Source organism: Nelumbo nucifera, chromosome 5 (assembly GCF_055504915.1).
Source record: "Nelumbo nucifera cultivar China Antique chromosome 5, China Antique-T2T, whole genome shotgun sequence".
NCBI lineage: Eukaryota > Viridiplantae > Streptophyta > Magnoliopsida > Proteales > Nelumbonaceae > Nelumbo > Nelumbo nucifera.
This window is the reverse complement of record NC_142653.1, coordinates 64192500-64214019: the sequence shown is the minus strand read 5'-3', so window position 1 is coordinate 64214019 and position 21520 is coordinate 64192500. Positions and strand designations below refer to the sequence as shown.

General features: G+C 32.9%; 1 pseudogene across 1 annotated transcript in view; it reads right to left on the bottom strand.

The window, feature by feature from the left end:
• Positions 1-13192: 13192 nt before the first annotated feature.
• LOC104587665 (ubiquitin C-terminal hydrolase 12-like) overlaps positions 13193-21520 on the bottom strand; it is a 46204-nt pseudogene continuing 37876 nt past the window's right edge. The window contains exon 16 of the transcript XR_016076209.1: positions 13193-18587. The product of XR_016076209.1 is annotated as a ubiquitin C-terminal hydrolase 12-like (transcript). The remainder of the gene's footprint in view (positions 18588-21520) is intronic.

Here is a 21520-nt window from a genome sequence, read left to right as displayed (position 1 = left end):
ATGGAATAAATTAGTAAATTAAATAAATAGAAATCTAAGGATAATAATTTACATATTTTTGTAAAATATATAAATGAATAATTGAATTTAATGAAATAAATAAAATATCCAAGCAAATAAATAAATAAAATCTATGGATAATAATTTACTAACTTTTGGTAAAATAAATAAATATCCAAGCTATCTAGATCTAACCCCAATCCATTGACAACCCTAAATATGTAACTCGCAAAGAGAGAGAGCGAGAGAGAGAGAGAGAGAGAATTTCTTTATAAAGTAAATAATTTAATAAATTCAGTAAATAATTTTTTTAACTTAATAGAATAACAATAAAAATAATTAGGTGACAAAATGAGAGGGAAAAAAAAGAATTTCCTCACCGTGCTTTGGGCTCTATTTGAACGTCAAGCTCATGCTCAAGATTTAGGCCCAAAGTTCGATCCAGACTCAGACTTGGGCATAAATATATTATATTGATATAAGCGTAAATCACAATCCAACCCAAGCCCGACCAGTTAATAATTTTAATGCCAGACCTAAACTATTGAGAACCCTAAATAAATTATTAATTACATGAATAATTTGGTAAATTCATTAAATATAACTATATGGATAATACCTTACTTAATTTTGTAAAATAAACAAATCAATAATTGAATTTAAAAAAATAACTAAATATTCTTTTGTTATTGATGTTGGGTTGAATAGAATAAGTAAAAGTTTATACATAAGTGTATCTAACGTATTAAAATATATAAATGAATAATTTGATTTATTAAAATAAATAAATAAACAAAATTTCATTAATTATTGGGACGGGACAGATACATGCTATACCACACTAGACCTAACTCGTTGATAACAAAAAAAAATAACGATCACGAGAGAGAAAAATAAATTATTAATTAATTTATTAAACTAAATAATAAAATTTATTTATAATGACTCAATTCGTTTATTAAAATAATAAGTAAATATCGAATCGATCTAAAACCTAGCCCAGCCCATTGATAACCCAAAATATTAGACTCGGGGAGGGAGAGATATAGTGAAATAATTTGTTGCTAAAATTAAATCATTTAGCAAATTAAATAAATATAATTTTTAACATACTAAATTAAATATATAAATTAACTGGTGAGGAAATGAGAGAGAACGTTGGGCTCGACTCAAGAAATAGACCTGAGGGTTGGGTTGGGCTTCAAGTTGGGCTTCAATATTATTTATTGTATTGATATAAAGACAAAGCCCTTCCCGAACATGCAACTACCAGTGAATAGGTTTAATCCCAACTCAGACCCTAACCTGTTCATAAATTATTAATTAATGAAATAAATTAGTAAATTAAATAAATAGAAATCTATGGATAATAATTTACATAATTTTGTAAAATATAAAAATGAATAATTTAATTTAATAAAATAAATAAAATATCCAAGCTACGTAGAACAACCCCCACCCACTGACAACCTTTAAATGTTGGACACAAAGTGGTCATAAAGAGAGGGAAATAATTAAATAATCTAGTAAATTAAATAAACAAAATATTTTAACTTTTCAAAATAAGTATATAGGCAAGAAAATAAGAAAGAATAATTAGCTCTTCATTAAAGTTATCAATGTAAATAGTTGCAAGTTAACAACAAATATGAAAGAGAGATTTCTAGGAAATGAGAAAAACAAAGAATAAAACTTTCCTTATCGCAATCTGAGCTTGATGGTTGGCCTAGGCTTAGACTTGGGCTTTAATAAGTTATGTTGACATAAAGGCAGATCCCAAACTAAACGTGGCCCAACCAACCGATACATATCCTATTGAGAACGCTAAATATTAGGCTCAGGTTGGAGGGGGGAGAGAGAAAGAGAAAGAGATAAATAACTTATTAGTCAAATGACTTATTAATTACTTGAATAATTAAATAAATTAAATAAATAAGAATCTATGGATAACAATTTACTTAATTTTGTACAAAAATTAATGAGTAATTTGTTTTAGTAAAATAAATTAACAAAATTTCATTTATTATTGGAACGGGACAGGTACAACCTATCACACACCTGACCAAACATATTGATTGCCCTAAAAATAGGCTCCGGGATGAGAGAAAAATAAGTTGTTAGGAAAATAATTCATTAATTAAGAATTTAGTAAATTAAGTAAATAGAAATCTATAGATAATAATTTACTTAAATTTGTAAAATTGATAAATTAATAATTAGCTTTAGCAAAAAATGAATAAATATTAACTTGTGATTGGTGCAAGACTAGTCCAAGCTATCCAAATCCAAACCCGCACCATTGACAACCGTAAATATTGGTCGCAGATTGAATTAAATAAAAAAATTATGGAGAATAATTTATTTAATCTATTAATTAGTTTAATAATTTAGTTAAGTAAATAAATAAAATCTATGGATAATAATTTACTAACTTTTGGTAAAATAAATAAATATCCAAGCGATCTAGATCTAACCCCAATCCATTGACAACCCTAAATATGTAACTCGCAAAGAGAGAGAGCGAGAGAGAATTTATTTATAAAGTAAATAATTTAGTAAATTCATTAAATAATTTTTTAAGTTAATAGAATAACAATATAAATAATTCAGTGACAAAGTTTAAGAGAAACAAAGAATTTCCTCACCATGCTTATGAACGTCGGGCTCATGCTCAAGATCTAGGCCAGAAGTTCGATCCGGACTCAGACTTGGGCATAAATATGTCATATTGACATAAACACAAATCACAATCCAACCCAAGCCCGACCAGTTAATAATTTTAATGCCTAATGAGACCTAAACTATTGAGAACCCTAAATATTTGGCTCAAGGAGAGAGATTGAAATAACTTCATAGTTAAATAAATTATTAATTACATGAATAATTTGGTAAATTCAATAAATATAAAATACTTAATTTTGTAAAATAAACAAATCAATAATTGAATTTAATAAAATAACTAAATATTCATTTATTATTGGTGTCGGGTTGAATCGAATAAATAAAAGTTTATACATAATATCTAATGTATTAAAATATATAAATGAATAATTTGATTTATTTAAATAAATAAAATTTCATTAATTATTGGGACGGGACAGATACATGCTATACCACACTAGACCTAACTCGATAACAAAAAAAAATGATCACGAGAGAAAAATAAATTATTAATTAATTTATTAAACTAAATAATAAAATCTATTTATCTCAATTCATTTAGTAAAATAATAAGTAAATATCGAATCGATCTAAAACCTAGCCCGGCCCATTAATAACCCAAAATATTAGACTCGGGGAAGGAGAGATATAGTTAAATAATTTGTTGATAAAATTAAATCGTTTAGCAAATTAAATAAATAAAATTTTTAACTTACTAACTTAAATATATAAATTAACTGGTGAGGAAATGAGAAAGTACGCTAGGCTCGACTCAAGAGATAGACTTGAGGGTTGGGTTGGGCTTGAAGTTAGGCTTCAATATATTATATTGATATAAAGACAAAACCCTTCCCGAACATGCAACTACCAGTGAATAGGTTTAATCCCAACTCAGACCCTAACCTGTTCATAAATTATTAATTAATAGAATAAATTAGTAAATTAAATAAATAGAAATCTATGGATAATATTTACATAATTTTGTAAAATATATAAATGAATAATTTAATAAAATAAAATAAATAAAATATCCAAACTACGTAGAACAAACCCCACCCATTGGCAACCTTTAAATGTTGGACACAGAGCGGGAATAAAGAGAGGGAAATAATTAAATAATCTAGTAAATTAAATCAACAAAATCTTTCAACTTTTTAAAATAAGTATATAAATAATTAAACAAAATAATAAGAGAGAATAGTTAGCTCTTCGTTAAGGTCATCATTGTAAATAGTCACAAGTTAACAATAAATATGGAAGAGAGATTTCTATGGAATTAAGAGAAATAAAGAATAAAACTTTCCTTATCGCAATCCGAGCTTTATATGATCAGGCACGCTCAAAATCTCAGCTTGATGGTTGACCTAGGCTTAGACTTGGGCTTCAATAAGTTATGTTCAAATTAAGGCATAGCCCAAACTAAACATGGCCCAACCAATCGATACCTATCCTATTGATAACCCTAAATATTAGGCTCACGTTGGTGGGGGGTGGGGGGGGAGAGAGAGAGAGAGACAAAGAGAGAAATAACTTATTAGTTAAATGAATTTTTAATTACTTGAAAATTTTAATAAATTAAATGCTATGGATAACAATTTACTTAATTTTGTACAAAAATTAATGATTAATTTGTTTTAGTAAAATAAATTAATAAAATTTCATTTATTATTGGGACAGGAAAGGTACAACCTATCACACACCTGACCAAACATATTGATTGCCCTAAAAATAGGCTCCGGGATGAGAGAAAAATAATTTGTTAGGAAAATAATTAATTAATTAAGAATTAAGTAAATAGAAATCTATTGATAATAATTTACATAATTTTGTAAAATAGATAAATTTCACAAAATATAAAGAGAAATACTTTGTTCATAAATTAAATAATTAATTAGTTTAATAATTTAGTTAAGTAAATAAATAAAATCTATGGATAATAATTTACTAACTTTTGGTAAAATAAATAAATATCCAAGCTATCTAGATCTAACCCCAATCCATTGACAACCCTAAATATGTAACTCGCAAAGAGAGAGAGAGAGAGAGAGAGAGAGAATTTATTTATAAAGTAAATAATTTAGTAAATTCAATAAATAATTTTTTTAAGTTAATAGAATAACAATATAAATAATTCAGTGACAAAGTGAAAGAGAAACAAAAAATTTCCTTACCGTGCATTGGGCTCTATATGAACGTCGGGCTCATGCTCAAGATCTAGGCCCAAAGTTCGATCCGGACTCAAACTTGGGAATAAATATGTTTTATTGATATAAACGCAAATCACAATCCAACCCTAGCCCGACCAGTTAATAATTTTAATCCCAAAGGAGACCTAAAACCCAATCCATTGACAACCCTAAATACGTAACTCGCAAAGGGAAGGGGAGAGAGAGAGAGAGAATGTGTTTATAAAATAAATAATTTAGTAAATTCAATAAATAAATTTTTTAACTTAATAGAATACCAATATAAATAATTAGGTGACAAAATGAGAGAGAAACAAAGAATTTCCTCACCGTGCTTTGGGCTCTATATGAACGTCGGGCTCATACTCAAGATCTAGGCCCAAAGTTTGATCCGGACGCAGACTTGGGCATAAATATATATAAACGCAAATCCCAAATGAGACCTAACCTATTGAGAGCCCTAAATATTTGGCTCAAGGAGAGAGATTGAAATAACTTCATAGTTAAATAAATTATTAATTACATGAATAATTTGGTAAATTCAATAAATAAAAATATATGGATATTACCTTACTTTATTTTGTAAAATAAACAAATCAATAATTGAATTTAATAAAATAACTAAATATTCATTTATTATTGGTGTCGGGTTGAATCAAATAAATAAAAGTTTAATGTATTAAAATATATAAATCAATAATTTGTTTTAGTAAAATAACTAAATTTTCATTAATTATTGGGACGGGACAGATGCATGCTATACCACACTAGACCTAACTCGTTGATAACCCAAAAAATTAGGATCAAGAGAGAGAAAAACAAATTATTAATTAATTTATTAAACTAAATAATAAAATCTATATATGACTCGATTCATTTAGTAAAATAATAAATAAATATCCAATCTATCTAAAAGCTATCCCAGCCCATTGATAACTCAAAATATTAGACTCGGGGAAGGAGAGAAATAGTGAAATAATTTGTTGTTAAAATTAAATCGTTTAGCAAATTAAATAAATAAAATTTTTAAATTACTAAATTATTAACTGGTGAGGAAATGAGAGAGTAATAAAGAATAACAATTTCCTCGCTAGGCTCGACTCAAGAGATAGACCTGATGGTTGGGTTGGGCTTGAAGTTGGGCTTTAATATAAAGGCAAAGCCCTTCCCGAACATGCCACTACCTGTGAATAGGTTTAATCCCAACTAAGACACTAACTTATTCATAAATTATTAATTAATGGAATAAATTAGTAAATTAAATAAATAGAAATCTATGGATAATAATTTACATAATTTTGTAAAATATATGAATAATTTAATTTAATAAAATAAATAAAATATCCAAGCTACGTAGAACAAACCCCACCCATTGACAATCTTTAAATGTTGGACACACAGCGGTAATAAAGAGAGGGAAATAATTAAATAATCTAGTAAATTAAATCAACAAAATCTTTTAACTTTTCAAAATAAGTATATAAATAAATAGGCAAGAAAATAAGAGAGAAGAGTTAGCTCTTCATTAATGGCATCATTGTAAATAGTTACAAGTTAGCAACAAATATGGAAGAGAGATTTCTAGGAAATGAGAGAAACAAAGAATAAAACTTTCCTTATCGCAATCCGAGCTTTATATGATTAGGCATGCTCAAAATCTCAGCTTGATGGTTGGCCTAGGCTTAGACTTAGGCTTTAATAAGTTATGTTGACATAAAGGCAGAGCCCAAACTAAACGTGGCCCGACCAACCGATACATATCCTATTGATAACGATTAGGCTTAGGTTGGAGGGGAGAGAGAGAGAGAGAGAGAAAGAGATAAATAACTTATTAGTTAAATGAATTATTAATTACTTGAATAGTTTAATAAATTAAATAAATAAGAATATATGGATAACAATTTACTTAATTTTGTACAAATGATTAATTTGTTTTAGTAAAATAAATTAATAAAATTTCATTTATTATTGGGACACGATAGGTACAACCTATCACACACCTGACCAAACATATTGATTGCCGTAAAAATAGGCTCTGGGATAAGAGAAAAATAATTTGTTAGGAAAATAATTCATTAATTAAGAATTTAGTAAATTAAGTATGTAGAAATCTATAGATAAATTAATAATTAACTTTAGCAAAAATAAATAAATATTAACTTGTGATTGGTGTAAGACTGGTCCAAGCTATCCAAATCCAAACCCGTACCAATATATTCTATTGATATAAAGACAAAGCCCTTCCCGAACATGCCACTACCTGTGAATAGGTTTAATCCCAACTCAAACCCTAACCTGTTCATAAATTATTAATTAATGGAATAAATTAGTAAATTAAATAAATAGAAATCTATGGATAATAATTTACATAATTTTGTAAAATATATAAATGAATAATTTAATTTAATAAAATAAATAAAATATCCAAGCTACGTAGAACAAACCCCACCCATTGACAACCTTTAAATGTTGAACACAGAGCGGTAATAAAGAGAGGAAAATAATTAAATAATCTAGTAAATTAAATCAACAAAATCTTTTAACTTTTCAAAATAAGTATATAAATAAATAGACAAGAAAATAAGAGAGAATAGTTAGCTCTTCATTAATGGCATCATTGTAAATAGTTACAAGTTAGCAACAAATATGGAAGAGAGATTTCTACGAAATGAGATAAACAAATAATAAAACTTTCCTTATCGCAATCCGAGCTTTATATGATCAAGCACGCTCAAAATCTCAGTTTGATGGTTGGCCTAGGCTTAGTCTTAGGCTTTAATAAGTTATGTTGATATAAAGGCAGAGCCCAAATTAAACGTGGCCCGACCAACGGATACTTGTACTATTGATAATATTAGGCTCAGGTTGGAGGGGGAGAGAGTGAGAAAGAGAGAAATAACTTATTAGTTAAATGAATTATTAATTACTTGAAAAGTTTAATAAATTAGATAAATAGGAATCTATGGATACAATTTACTTAATTTTGTACAAAAATTAATGATTAATTTGTTTTAGTAAAATAAATTAATAAAATTTCATTTTTTATTGGGACATGACAGGTACATCCTATCACACACCTGACCAAACATATTGATTGCCCTAAAAATAGGCTCCGGGATGAGAGAAAAATAATTTATTAGGAAAATAATTCATTAATTAAGAATTTAGTAAATTAGGTAAATAGAAATCTATGGATAATAATTTACTTAATTTTGTAAAATAGATAAATCAATAAATAACTTTAGCAAAAAATAAATAAATATTCACTTGTGATTGGTGCAAGACTGGTCCAAGCTACCCAAATCCAAACCCGCACCATTGACAACCGTAAATATTGGTCACAGATTGAATTAAATAAAAAAATTTATGGAGAATAATTTATTTAATCTATTAAAACAAAAAAAATGATTAATTTAATTTAGTAAAAAAGTAAATAAATTTTCAGTTATTATTGGGACAAGACATGTATAGCCTATCCGACACAAGAACCAATCCGTAAATGGAAGGAGAGAAACAATAGTCTTTGAAGGCGTCATAGGAAGGGTGATTCACTGGGTAAAAAAACTTGGATATTTTCTTGTCATATTCCCATGATGATATTAGAAGGAATTGGAGGGAGGTGGCTTTATCCATTTCACGGAAGAGTAAAGCACAAAAAGATTAGGATCCACCTAAAGACTATTACATAATATTAAATTTTGATGGAAGTAGCTCAGGCAACCCAGGACCTCCAGGCATGGGAGGTGGTTCCAGGTTAGAAAAAGCACAAGATGGAAAGCTGAGTAATCGTTGAAGGGAACTCTCAAGTGTTGATAGGTGGCTAAAAGATGAGAAAGCAACAGTGTGGAGCTATAGAGATGTATTGAAGCAAATTAGTAACAATAAAGAGAAAAAAGTTAAAATAGCCAATAATTGACATATAAAGAAGAAAAGATGTCTATAGACCAAAACATATAGTAACAAGTTGGAGTTCTATGATATTTGTGCTCCAACTTGAAGGGGAGTGTTGAAGTGTCTATTATTTATTTCTTTTCTATTTATCTTCAACGGGGGTATAGTTGGTACTTTATATATAATTTATCTCTTTTCTTAGTTAAGAGCAAAGGTGTAATTTGTCATTTCATTAGTAAATCAATAAAAGAGGTAGCAGTTAGAGAGACATGACTCTCGATCTCTACTACTTTCGGCCCTAGTTCTTCTCATATCTCTCTCTATTCTTTCTTTTTAGGAATAAAATTTATTAAGAGAAACAAAGAAGATTGCAAGAAAGGTGACTAGAAGTAAGCCAAGAGAAAAGGAAAAAAACAATAAACCTTCGAATCACAACTCCAGACCAAACAAGATAAAAAAGCACCTCATACATCAAACTTTCTGACCAAAGAAAACAGCCACAAGAAACAACCAAACCCAACCAGCCAAGACAAATCCACAACCCTTTTATCTTTCCCATACCTGCAAATCCTTGGCTCCAACAACAATCTGTGACACCCCTAATTGTAAGAATATAATGTATTCCTACTGGCAATAAAAGACGGATTGTCCAAAAGTTGGACACTGCAGTAATCTAAAAGTCGCCCTGTCACCATTTCCAACATCAGTTTCTACCACACAAATAGTTACTCTATGAAACCATAGGTCATATGGATATTCTTAAGTTACAGGCATTATTGACCACTTTCAGGCCCACAAACTCCATTTCACTTTCATAAGGTGGAGCACCCTCCCTCTCCATAAGAGTCATTTCTAATCTCTCAAAACTCTCAGCAATGATGTCTTATCCGCAAAACCTTGCCAAACAACTTACCAACATCATGTCTTAATGACTTAAAAGGTATTGTTTGAATTGATCCAAGTATATTGGTTTGTTTGAGTAGGTATGTGTGGGTTACTTTTCTAAATGAGTTGAATTGTTTTCCCACTTTACCTAGGTTTGTTTGATTTGGTTAAGTTAGTAGAGGGAGTTCAGTGTTCTACTAAGTATTGTCAATTGGTATAGATTTGGTTGATGATTGGTTGGTTGGTGAGGGCTTGGTTTATTTTCGATAATGTTTAATTGGTTCTAATAGGATAGTTAGTTATGTGGAATTTCATTGAATGGTTTGATTAACCTTAGCAATAATCGGTGTTTACCAGATGGGTTTAAGAATGTTGAGTTGGTTTCTTTAGTATCTAGATCGGTTAGTTTGAAAGTGAGTCATCGAAAATTGTATTCATCTAATTTCAACTTTGTGGTCTTTAATTTGGCTTTGTCTTAATAGGTTAAGTTTGTTTGGAAAATCTTGGGCTGGTTTAATTTGATTTCAGGTACGTTTTGCATTGATGGTCTTCTTTAGTTAATGTCTCGATAGGTTTGGCTGGATTTGTTAAATAATGTAGATAACATCTTATTAGGCTTCAGTTATAAGTCTTTGTCCAGCATTCCCAAACAATTTCTTTGAATCATGGGTGATAAAGCCACATATTCTCAAACTGGAAAGGAGATGGACCCCTTCCCCTTAAATCGTCCTAGGACAAAGAGATCGGCTATTATATAATATTAAATTTTGATGGAAGTAGCTCAGGCAACCCAGGACCTCCAGGCATGGGAGGTGGTTCCAGGTTAGAAAAAGCAAAAGATGAGAAAAAGCACAAGATGAGAAAACAGAGTAATCGTTGAAGGGAACTCTCAAGTTAAAAGATGAGAAAGCAGAAGTGTGGAGCTATAGAGATGTATTAAAGCAAATTAGTAACAATAAAGAGAAAAAAAGTTAAAATAGCCAATAATTGACATAGATGGCTATAGACCAAAACATATAGTAACAAGTTGGAGTTCTATGATATTTGTGCTCCAACTTGAAGGGGAGTGTTGAAGTGGCTATTATTTATTTCTTTTCTATTTATCTTCAGCGGGGGTATAGTTGGTATTTTACTTATATTATGTGATATAATTTATCTCTTTTCTTAGTTAAGAGCAAAGGTGTAATTTGTCATTTCATTAGTAAATCAATAAAAGAGGCAACAGTTAGAGAGACAAACTGACTCTCGATCTCTACTGCTTTCGACCCTAGTTCTTCTCATATCTCTCTCTATTCTTTCTTTTTAGGAATAAAATTTATTAAGAGAAAAAGAAGATTGCAAGAAAGGTGACTAGAAATAAGCCAAGAGAAAAGGAAAAAACAATAAACCTTCGAATCACAACTCCAGACCAAACACCATAACTAAACAAGATAAAAAAACACCTCATACATCAAGCTTTCTGACCAAAGAAAACAGCCACAATAAACAACCAAACCCAACCAACCAAGACAAATCCACAACCCTTTTATCTTTCCCATACCTGCAAATCCTTGGCTCCAACAACAATCTGCGACACCCCTAATTGTGAGAATATAATGTATTCCTACTAGCAATAAAAGACGGGTACTATACTACTTATAAGGACTTGAGCGAATTCCCTCACATGGCAGTAATCTAAAAGTCGCCCTGTCACCATTTCCAACATTAGTTTCTACCACACCAGTAATTCAGGAACACAAATAATTACTCTAAGAAACCATTAAGTTACAGGCATTATTGACCACCAACCCATATTTATCTATAATAACTTCCTCCATAAGTTACAGGTCATATGAATATTCCAGGTTAGAAAAAGCAAAAGATGAGAAAAAGCACAAGATGGATAAATGGGATAAAGCAAAAGATGAGAAAGCAAAGTAATCGTTGAAGGGAACTCTCAAGTGTTGATAGGGTGGCTAAAAGATGAGAAAACAGCAGTGTGGAGCTATAGAGATGTACTAAAGCAAATTAGTAACAATAAAGAGAAAAAAGTTAAAATAGCCAATAATTGACATATAAAGAAGAAAAGATGGCTATAGACCAAAACATATAGTAACAAGTTGGAGTTCTATGATATTTGTGCTCCAACTTGAAGGGGAGTGCTGAAGTGTCTATTATTTATTTCTTAAGTTACAGGCATTATTGACTACCAACCCATATTTATCTATAATAACTTCCTCCATAACACCTTCCTACTTTCTTTCAGCTCTATATAGTCAAATGCTAAATGGTGATTTTCAGGCCCACAAACTCCATTTCACTTTCATGAGGTGGAGCACTCTCCCTCTCCATAGCAGTCCTTTCTAATCTCTCAAACCTCTCAGCAATGATGAATATTCAGGAAAAATATTAAATATCCGCAAAAGCTTGCCAAACAACTTACCAACATCAGGTTCACACTTGCAAGAGATTGGGCACCCATATTGACAAGAAAAGCAATGCATACTACGCCTGATGTTTCATTATAAAGATGAGTCTTAAACGAAATAAATCCATTTAAAGTAATCAAATAATAACAGCATTAGAAGATATTTACACTTGCAACAACAGATTGAGTGCCCATATTGACAAGAAGATATTCACAAAACATTAAACAAGAATAAATCCATTTCAAAGCATGTGGTAAACTTTCAAATGTTTCTTTGCTGGTGTTGGTATGGATTAAAATTCTAGTACTTTGTCAAAACCAGCATGTGGGCACAAATTCATGACAGATTGCATTTTCTTGGTCTTTTACAAGCTAACAACCAAGCTGAGCATATCTCCAATTAATAACTAATTTTCAATTGGTAATTTTTTGAGGAGTTAGAGTAATGTGTCCAACATTGATTTGTCAGAGAGATGTGAATAAAGTTTTGGACAGGGCCATTATTGCTAAAAATTCATGATTGTTGGCAAACCGCAAACCTTTTCCTTCTGAACAATTAAATGACCAATGAAAATTAAGAAGCACCGGTGAAAAAATTGGACATAATGATTTGTACTCAAAAGGGAGCTAGAAAGTTAAAAATCTGCCCAGGGAGAGGAAGAGAGAGAGAGATTGAATGAATGAACCAAAATTCAAAGGGAAAATAAAAGAAAAAAACCACAATATTCAAGCATCTAACAAGTCCCTAAAAATCTGCCCAGGGAGAGAGAGAGAGATTGCACGAATGAACCAAAATTCAAAAGGAAAAAAAAAAGAAAAAAAAAACATGATATTCAAGCATCTAACAAGTCCCTAAAACTATCTCAAACATCTATTAATTATTGCAAAATACAACCAACAACAGTTCTTTGTCTAATTAGGAAAAAAAAGCTAAAAAATGTATTATAAAAGATTTATTAAATTTACGCAAAGCACATCAATCTGAACCAACTCGGATTACAAAGAAAGAGAGTACTTGCCTATCAAAATAAAATTGAGAATCAAAAGCATTACCCGATAACCTGATTCCATCATCACCAACAAGAATAATAATCTCCTTGGCCAGGCTCAACTCAATATTTAGGACCAATGGTTGGGCTGGGCTCGTACTTGGGCTTGAATATGTTCTTTTGCAGGGGTGGAATTTGGGGGGCTGGGGGGGAATAAATATGGATGGTTAAAGGAGGGACACCCCATTGGGGTGGAGAGTGGGGGAGGGGAAATTTTAGGGGTGCAAGTCGGGTTGTACCGAGTTAATAGTTTACACTGTTTCGGGCTCAGGCTTCAGGTTGGGCCTATTGAAATTTTGACAAAATCCCAACCCTGACAAAGCCTAGCCTGAACCTGGCCTAAATTAGATAAATATTTTTTTAACTTAATAAAATAATAGATGTTTATTAATGGCATCATTACAAATAATTAGATATTTAGCAACAATTATGGAAGAGGGATTTTTAGCAAATTTTTTAATAAGAATAAATAAATAAAATTATTTAACTTAATAATATAAATATATAAATGATTAGGCAATAAAATAAGAGAAATAAAGAATTAAAATTTCCTAGTCATGCTTTGGGCTTTATATGAGGGTCGGCCTCAAGCTTAAGGTCTAGGCTTGATGGCCAGCCCAGGCTTTTTGCTAATATGAAGACAAAGACCGACTTGAACCTGGCATAGCCCGTGGACCGGTTTAATCCCAACTGAGATAGCCCTAAATATTAGGCTCGGAGAGAGAGAGAGAGAAATAACTTATTAGTTAAATAAATTATTAATTACTTGAATAATTTAATAAATTAAATAAATAGAAATCTAATTTACTTAATTTATTAGCACCAAAACCATGCATAAAACATCAAAATTTATATGTAAATTGTGCACACATCAAATACCCCCACACTTAAGCTTTTGCTTGTCCTCAAGCAAAGACATCAGCGATAAACTGATCATCCCCCCTTATTCTCACCATTTACCGGATGAATTTTTAGGAGGAGAATGCATTGAGTAGTTAGGAAACTTGTGTAAGTATTCTGATCAATTCCTATGAACTACCATTCTTATCACATACATAAGAGCCAAGGAATGGGAGAATATGAGATTCTTCAAGTTCCAACATTCACTTCCATTCAATATGTAAATCAGCTCCTTGACCGTCAAAATTAACCATCACTTTGCTAGGTCTCAAATCTGTCACTGCACCTCATTGAATGTTCAACCAACTTTTGTCCCTTTGAACCTCAGCCGTCACCGAATTTTTTTTCTTTTCTTTCCCCCTTTTTTTTGTGTGAGTGCATTTTATGCTCCATCTCACACGGGGTATTTTCTTCTTTTTCTTTTTCTCTTTTTTTTTCTTTTGGTGTGAGTGCATTTTATGCTCCATCTCACACGGGGCATTTTCTTCTTTCTTCTTTTTCTTTTTCTCTTTTTTTTTCTTTTGGTGTGAGTGCATTTTATGCTCCATCTCACACTGGTCACAGGCTTGAGGCAGATAACAATACTCATATTCCAAATTGCTAGTTTTACTATTCAGCTCGGAATAGCGGAGTTGGGACTAAACTCATATCATAAACCGCTAGTTTTACTATTCAGTTCATGACAGCAGAGTTAATTGGACTTTGTCCTTTTTCTTTTCTTCTTTTCTTTTGCCTTTTTCAATTGTTGAACCTCATGCATTAGCAATTCAGATATGGACTACCTTGAGTGATCATTAATAAATCAATCAAGTGCATCATACACATGAAAGTAGTTAGGGCTGGTCATGATGAAAGTCATATTCAGCTCCCTTAACTTCATGCATTGTGCTCAGTTGGATCATTCACAATAATAAAAACTAACACATACAGTGGTCTCCCTCAACTCATTATATTTCCTCTTTGAATTCACCTAATAAACAGCAATGATCTCGAGGTTATTTTCAATCTATTTGGACTGTCAATGCATGTATATAAGTGTTGGGCTGATTGAAGTGCATAGCCACAGTCTAACTCCCTCATACTTAAGATGAACATTGTCCTCAATGTTCCTAGTGTTAGAGAGCAACAATAAATCGAAACTTATTTGGGCTAGATCTCTTTTGAGTGAGATTAAGGTAAAAGTAGAGGAACCTATGATGTTATACTATGACAATCAGGCTGCAATCAATATTGCCCACAATCCAATTCAACATGATAGGACAAAACACATTGAAGTTGATAGACTTTATAAGAGAAAGGATAACAACCGGAGAAATTTGTTTGCCTTATGTCTCTTCAGAGTTGCAACTGACTGATGTTCTCACTAAAGGGGTGGCAAATAACAAACTTGAACATGATCTACGCAAGTTGGGAATGTGTGACAATTACTCCCAACTTGAGGGGGAGTGTTGAAGATTAATTAGTTTTATGAGTAGATGTTTTATGTTAGTTGTTAGATAGGAGGTGGGGACCATAGTAGTTATGTGAATCCAAATTTTATTATGTTTTTAAGTGTTATATATGTTGTTTTATGTTTTGCCGCCCTATAAGGGCATAGTTGTCTTTGTTTTATTATTTTAGTATAAATAACAAGTGAAAGGGGCGGACAGATTATTGCTCTCTTTTCTTTTCAACTTCTCTTCTTCTCCTTCTCTCTTCCTTCTCTCTTCAAGAAACTACTTTCTTTCATATTATTTTTTAGTTCAGAAGATTCCTACTAAGACAACTCAAGACTCTAGAGTTACAGCAATGAAAAAAGGAAATATAAATGGTTGACCAAGGACATGGAAGTTCAATGCACGTGGATAAAAAGAAGTGTTAATTCTTTTATGGATTATCTAGACAAGGGGTGAATAGGAATTCTATTTTTTGGGGCTCAATTGTAATTGTTGTTGTATTTTGGGTAAGTTGTGGGGAGTTAAGATATTTTAGCTCCCCTTCCATGTACTCCTTTTTTAATCATTTAATGAAATCTCATTGTAACTGTTGTTGTATTTTGGGTGACAGTTGTAGGGAGTTAAGATATTTTAGCTCCCCTTTCATGTACTCCTTTTTAAATCATTTAATGAAATCTCAGTTATTGACCAAAACAAAATATATATGATTGCAAAACAAACAAAATCACCTAGCTGTGAATTGTATCTATTTTCCTATTAAATGACGTCCCTACAAAGTAATCTCGGTATCTATAAAACACTTATCTAAACTAAAATTCCAAATAATAGTCATAAGGAGATTTACATAAAACTCATTCAATTAAAGAAAAAATCAACAGATATATAAATCAATAATAGATATATAATGACTCCCCCTCTGCAAGCATGCAAAACTTACCTGAATCTAAGATTATCAAAGGCTTATACTAAAAGATTGTATCCTTGAGAACTTTTGACATATATAAAATTAATCAAATTGGGGATATAATAAACAGGTAAAAAAATTGATAACAGAATAGTCTACTACACCTGCTTTCCAGGTATGTACAATGTTCAAACCAATTAAAATTAAAAGTATATATAATGAAAGCTAAAACATTGATTAAAAATCATACCATCAATACAGACGGTTTTACTGATCAAAAGCAATGCTAGAAATATGTTTTAGTAAAGGCATTAATGGAAATATGCTGCTGGCTGAAAACTTGTAATCCAACCAAAACTACAAGCTAATAAAGGCTTACCAAGAAAAAGGGGAAAAAAAGTCATCATAAAGAATGTAAATTTCTCCTTACATAGTCTCCTGTGATTGTAGTAGTTGCTTTGCTCAACAATATTAAAAATACAGACCTATAGAAATTATATGAGCAATAAAACATACTTTAAAGCTATTTACCAATATAAGAAAATTGTAACTTTAAATATCACTTTTAGAGTTACAATATTTGCAACCACTTCTACTAATATCCTCAAGATGATGATGGCTAATTCAGAAAAAGCAGCAACCAACAGTTCACACTGAACGGATACGAAGGTCATGGCATTCACTTCTTGTATCTTGATTGTATCTAAACAGATTTGATGCAGTAGCCCTGACTTAGGATTCAATGGTTGTGCCATGGTTGCCTAGAATTGGCAGCCAGTGTTGTCAAAGGGTTGCCCAAAACAGTGGGCCAGGCTATAATGGTTGCAGGGTTCATCTAAATAATCATTCGTTGAAACAATGAGTTAGGATCTGGCCATGGTTACCATGTGCATTGTCACTAGTTCTAAGGTGGTGGAGGAAAGAAAATGCTTCAAGTGCTGTTTAGTGGGCTGCTTTGTGGAAGAAGTGGGACATTGTAATAGGGCTGCAAGTCACATACCTGATTTGAAGAATTTAAAAAATTACTAACCCAAGCCCGTCCAAGTTGCACCCCCTAGATTGCAGGCAGGTGGTAAGTTGGGTGGTCCAAAAAATGGGGAAACACCTCGGTGATGAGGGTCAAACATCTAGTAGGGGTTCTTTTCCTCTTCATCTTTCCCTTGAGCAGGGAAGTAGACACATCCAAGGTCTCCTCTCAATGGTGTAGTTGTGCTACTAAACAAATGGAGCTTGTGTGCTAGAGTGTCCAATAATGACAGTGAAGAGGTGGAAAACAATAGGTTCCTGTGGCTACATATATATGGTCTTTCCCTCTTCTTATGGAACCTAAAAATTATTAGAACGATGGTAGGGGTGCAACTTGGGCAAGCTTGGCTTGGGCTTTTGCAAAACATGAGTTCCAAGAAGGCTTTCAAACCCCCACCAACAATGTTTTTAAAATTGAACCGAAGAATGAACCGATCGGGGGTTCGATTCCCAAGTCAAGGTTCGACCATTCGAACTGAATGGATGGCCCGTTTTGACAAAAAATAAATAAATAATAGACAAACCGTTGGACGGTTCGACCACTTGGGTCAGTGGTTTGCTGACCAAATCAACGTTTTTTGGGGAAATAATGGTTCTGAGGTAAAACAGAACCGGTCACCTGACTAGTTCCTAGTTTTTCCAGTTTGATTGTCCAGTTCGGTCCAGTTTTGAAAACCATGCCCACCAATTTCCCTAGGTCATACCTAGCTCATAGAAGCCCAAGCCCAATACCAAAAATTAAAAATAAAAGACTTATAAAACCTAAATGAAAAGTTAAAATGCAAACTTGGGCATTGACTTTGATTGTACTAGGCCTAGATTTAAGGTTTAGGTCATGGGGTCAGGCCTGAACTTGGATTTGCCTAGATCAGACCAAGCTCACATAAGCTGAAAGTGGTGATAGGATTAGCTTGAACTAAGCTTGGGTTGGTAAACTTGGGCATTGACTTTGATTGTACTAGGCCTAGATTTAAGGTTTAGGTCATGGGGTCAGGCCTAAACTTGGTTCACCCCCCCCCCCAAGTTATAGGTCATAATTGTTTCTGCTTCATAATAACAAATAGAACATAAGAGTAGAATATCATACATAGACAAGAGATAACAGCAGAAAGTACTCACAGATTGTGCTTCTTCTTGATGTGTCAATGGCCGATTGGGGCGATAAGTATGGTTTTGACGCTTTGCCCAAAGCTAAAAACGCTGGAACTGCACTGGGATACCAAACTCTTTTGCAACCTCCTCCTGTTGACAGTTATATTAGGTTGACAACCACCAAATCATCAAGGAAAGACCACAACTCTAACAGAATAAGCTTTTTTTTATCTTCTTTAACAGAATTAGCTTCATATTAACACATTAAATGATAGTCAAAGATGATGATGACAAATAACGTTAACAAGAATGAAAATGATCAGACTAGTGGTACTCATATGAACAGACAAGTAGTGACTAAAAGATATATGGCTCCTCAAATTAATGTTCACAGATCAACTCTTTGCAACAGAAATCTGTGATGCAAAAGCATAACTAACAATACATATAGAAGCATTGCCAGATAATTTTGTTGCTACAATGCCTAAAAGAAGGCCATTACTCAACGTTGGTCCCAGGCACCTGCTATATGGGGTCTTGGGAGAGAGAGACTGGATACGGTCCTAAACTTTGGCATTTCTTTTGCACAAAGTAACTGCCCTCAGATGCTAGAGTGCATAAGTATCAAATATGTTCAGAATAAATAGCATCGTAACGGTTTTTATGTCTTTAAACTCATTTGTAGTCAGGCCACCAAATAAGGGCACTATTGTAATTTGTTCTCAGATTAGAAATATTATGTCTGTGGGTGTGAATAGTAGCCAATACACCACAATCAAACAAATCCTCTTCTTCTTGGTATCAGAGCTCCTAGGTATCAACTTGGTATCTGAGCACCTCTTGGTCATGGGCAGACATTTTTTACTGACTCCGTCTACAAGGGAGACCAGCTGGCGTCAGACCACTGATTTTAGAAACATTTTTGTACGACTCTTGTAGTCATTTGAAGCTTCCATAAGATATTGTGGTTTTCCCAGCAAAAATCGGTTAAAAATCTAGATTCAACGTTGGGCCTTTCTCTATAATATTGAAGGAGTTTTTCAGCAAGAAACCTAGTTCACTTGGCTCATTTTAAGTTTCTAGATTAACAGGAAGATGCCTCATATTTTTCTAAACCCTAGAAAGATTTGGGGAGATTTTTCGCTCCTATTTTGCCACTAGCCAATTTTAATTTTTTGCTTTCAACCGTGTTTTGACCAAGGATGTGTCAAGTACTTCCAATGCACTTCTTGGAAATGTGGAGACCTCTAATAGCATGATAACAATAGTGAAACTCAATGGAACAAACTTTCTGGAGTGGTCTCAATCAACTTAACTTACCATCATAGAAAGAGGTAAGTTGGGATTTATTACAGACAAGGAAGTGAAGTTGAAGCCTGAAGATCCAAAGTTTGCTAAATGGGAGAAAGACAACTTGTTGGTAATGTCATGGTTGGTTTGCTCAATTCAACCTCATATTGCCAGTATCTATATGTTCCTATCCACTACCAAAGATACTTGGGATAGAGTTGTTGCTACCTACTCCCAAACTAAGAATACAACTAGAGTGCATCATATTCAAAGAGAAGTTGTAGTATGCGTCAAGGATCAGTGCCCATGTGTTTTTTCCCTACAATCACTTTGGGAAGAAATAGAACACTTGAAGGTTTTGTAATGTAAAGGCCCTATAGACAATGAGCAGTACCAGAGGTATATTAAGGAGAATAGAGTATTTGACTTTCTGGTTGATTGAATCCTGTGTTTAACTTTACAAGGCAACACATTCTTAGTGCAGATATTGTCGCTCTTTCAGCTACCTACTCCCTGCTGCAGGGGAAGGAGAGTAGAAGAGCTACTAATGATGCAACCTCTGGTGACTGAGCACTCAACCTTTATGTCATCTAAACTCAAGTAAAGCACAAACAAGCACACTGTCAATGAAAAGCCTAAAGATGTGGTGTGTGAGTAATGTAAGAAGCCTAGACATACCAAGGACAGATGTTGGAAATTAAATCCTTATTTGAAACCAATGTTGAAGACAAGGAGGAAAGGCAATGCTCATTTGGCCACTGTTGGCAGTGGCGTTCAGCCCATTTCTGCTTCATCTTCTTCCCTAGACCACTCTGATTTGATGGATAAACTTCGGAGTCTCTTGCTACACCTACAAAAGAGTGGGGGACATCTACATTCACTAGTACTGATTTTTTCTTTCAAAAAGGTAAGGTAAATTTATTAAAATCATAAAAAAAAAGAATACAAAGAGGCCCCACACAAGAGCCAAAGCTAGGCATGGGGCCCAATATACATTACAACTGAAGAAGGCTTCTAGAGCTCAGAAGGGCTCTAAACACCCTGGTTTGGTGACCTTTTACAGATGCAATCCAAGACACCAACTTGCCAAAGGAAATGGAAATATGACAGTCTACATCTTTTGCCTTGTTCTGGAATAATCTGTTGCTTCTTTCCGCCCAGATGGTGCTGATCACAGCTGCAGGAAAAGTTCTCCGTACACTTTTAGCCAACTTGGATAGAACTTTGAGATTCCAACACCATAGCAGATCCAACATTGTACTTGGCATGGCCCAGGATAAACCCACAGAAGTTAAGAAGTATCTCCATAAACAAACAGAAACAGAACAGTGTAAAAACAAATGGTTACTTTCCTCATCCTGTTGACCACATAACACAATGTAACTCTTGAACCTGCATTCCTCTTCTCACCAGGCTCTTCGTGGTTAGGCATCTACTATCCAAGACAGCCGCCCAAACTAAAGCATTTACTTTTGGTGGGGGCTATCAACTTCCAAATAATAGCAGCAGGAAGTTCAGGTCCGTCTCCCTCTAACAAGTTTCTGTAAAGGACCTCACTGAAAATATTCCATCTGCACTCCAGTCCCAGCTCCAGCTGTCTTCTTCAAGCAAGTTTATGGCCTGATTGAATATCAGCTCAAACAGCTCCCTCACTTGATTGATTTCCCAATCCTGAAAATTTCTTCTGAACATGGGACTCCAAATGCTTCCTGATTGTCTGCAAGAAGAAACAATTGGGGGAACATCTCTGCCAATGGCCTTTCAGTACACCACTTGTCCTTCTAAAAGCTTAA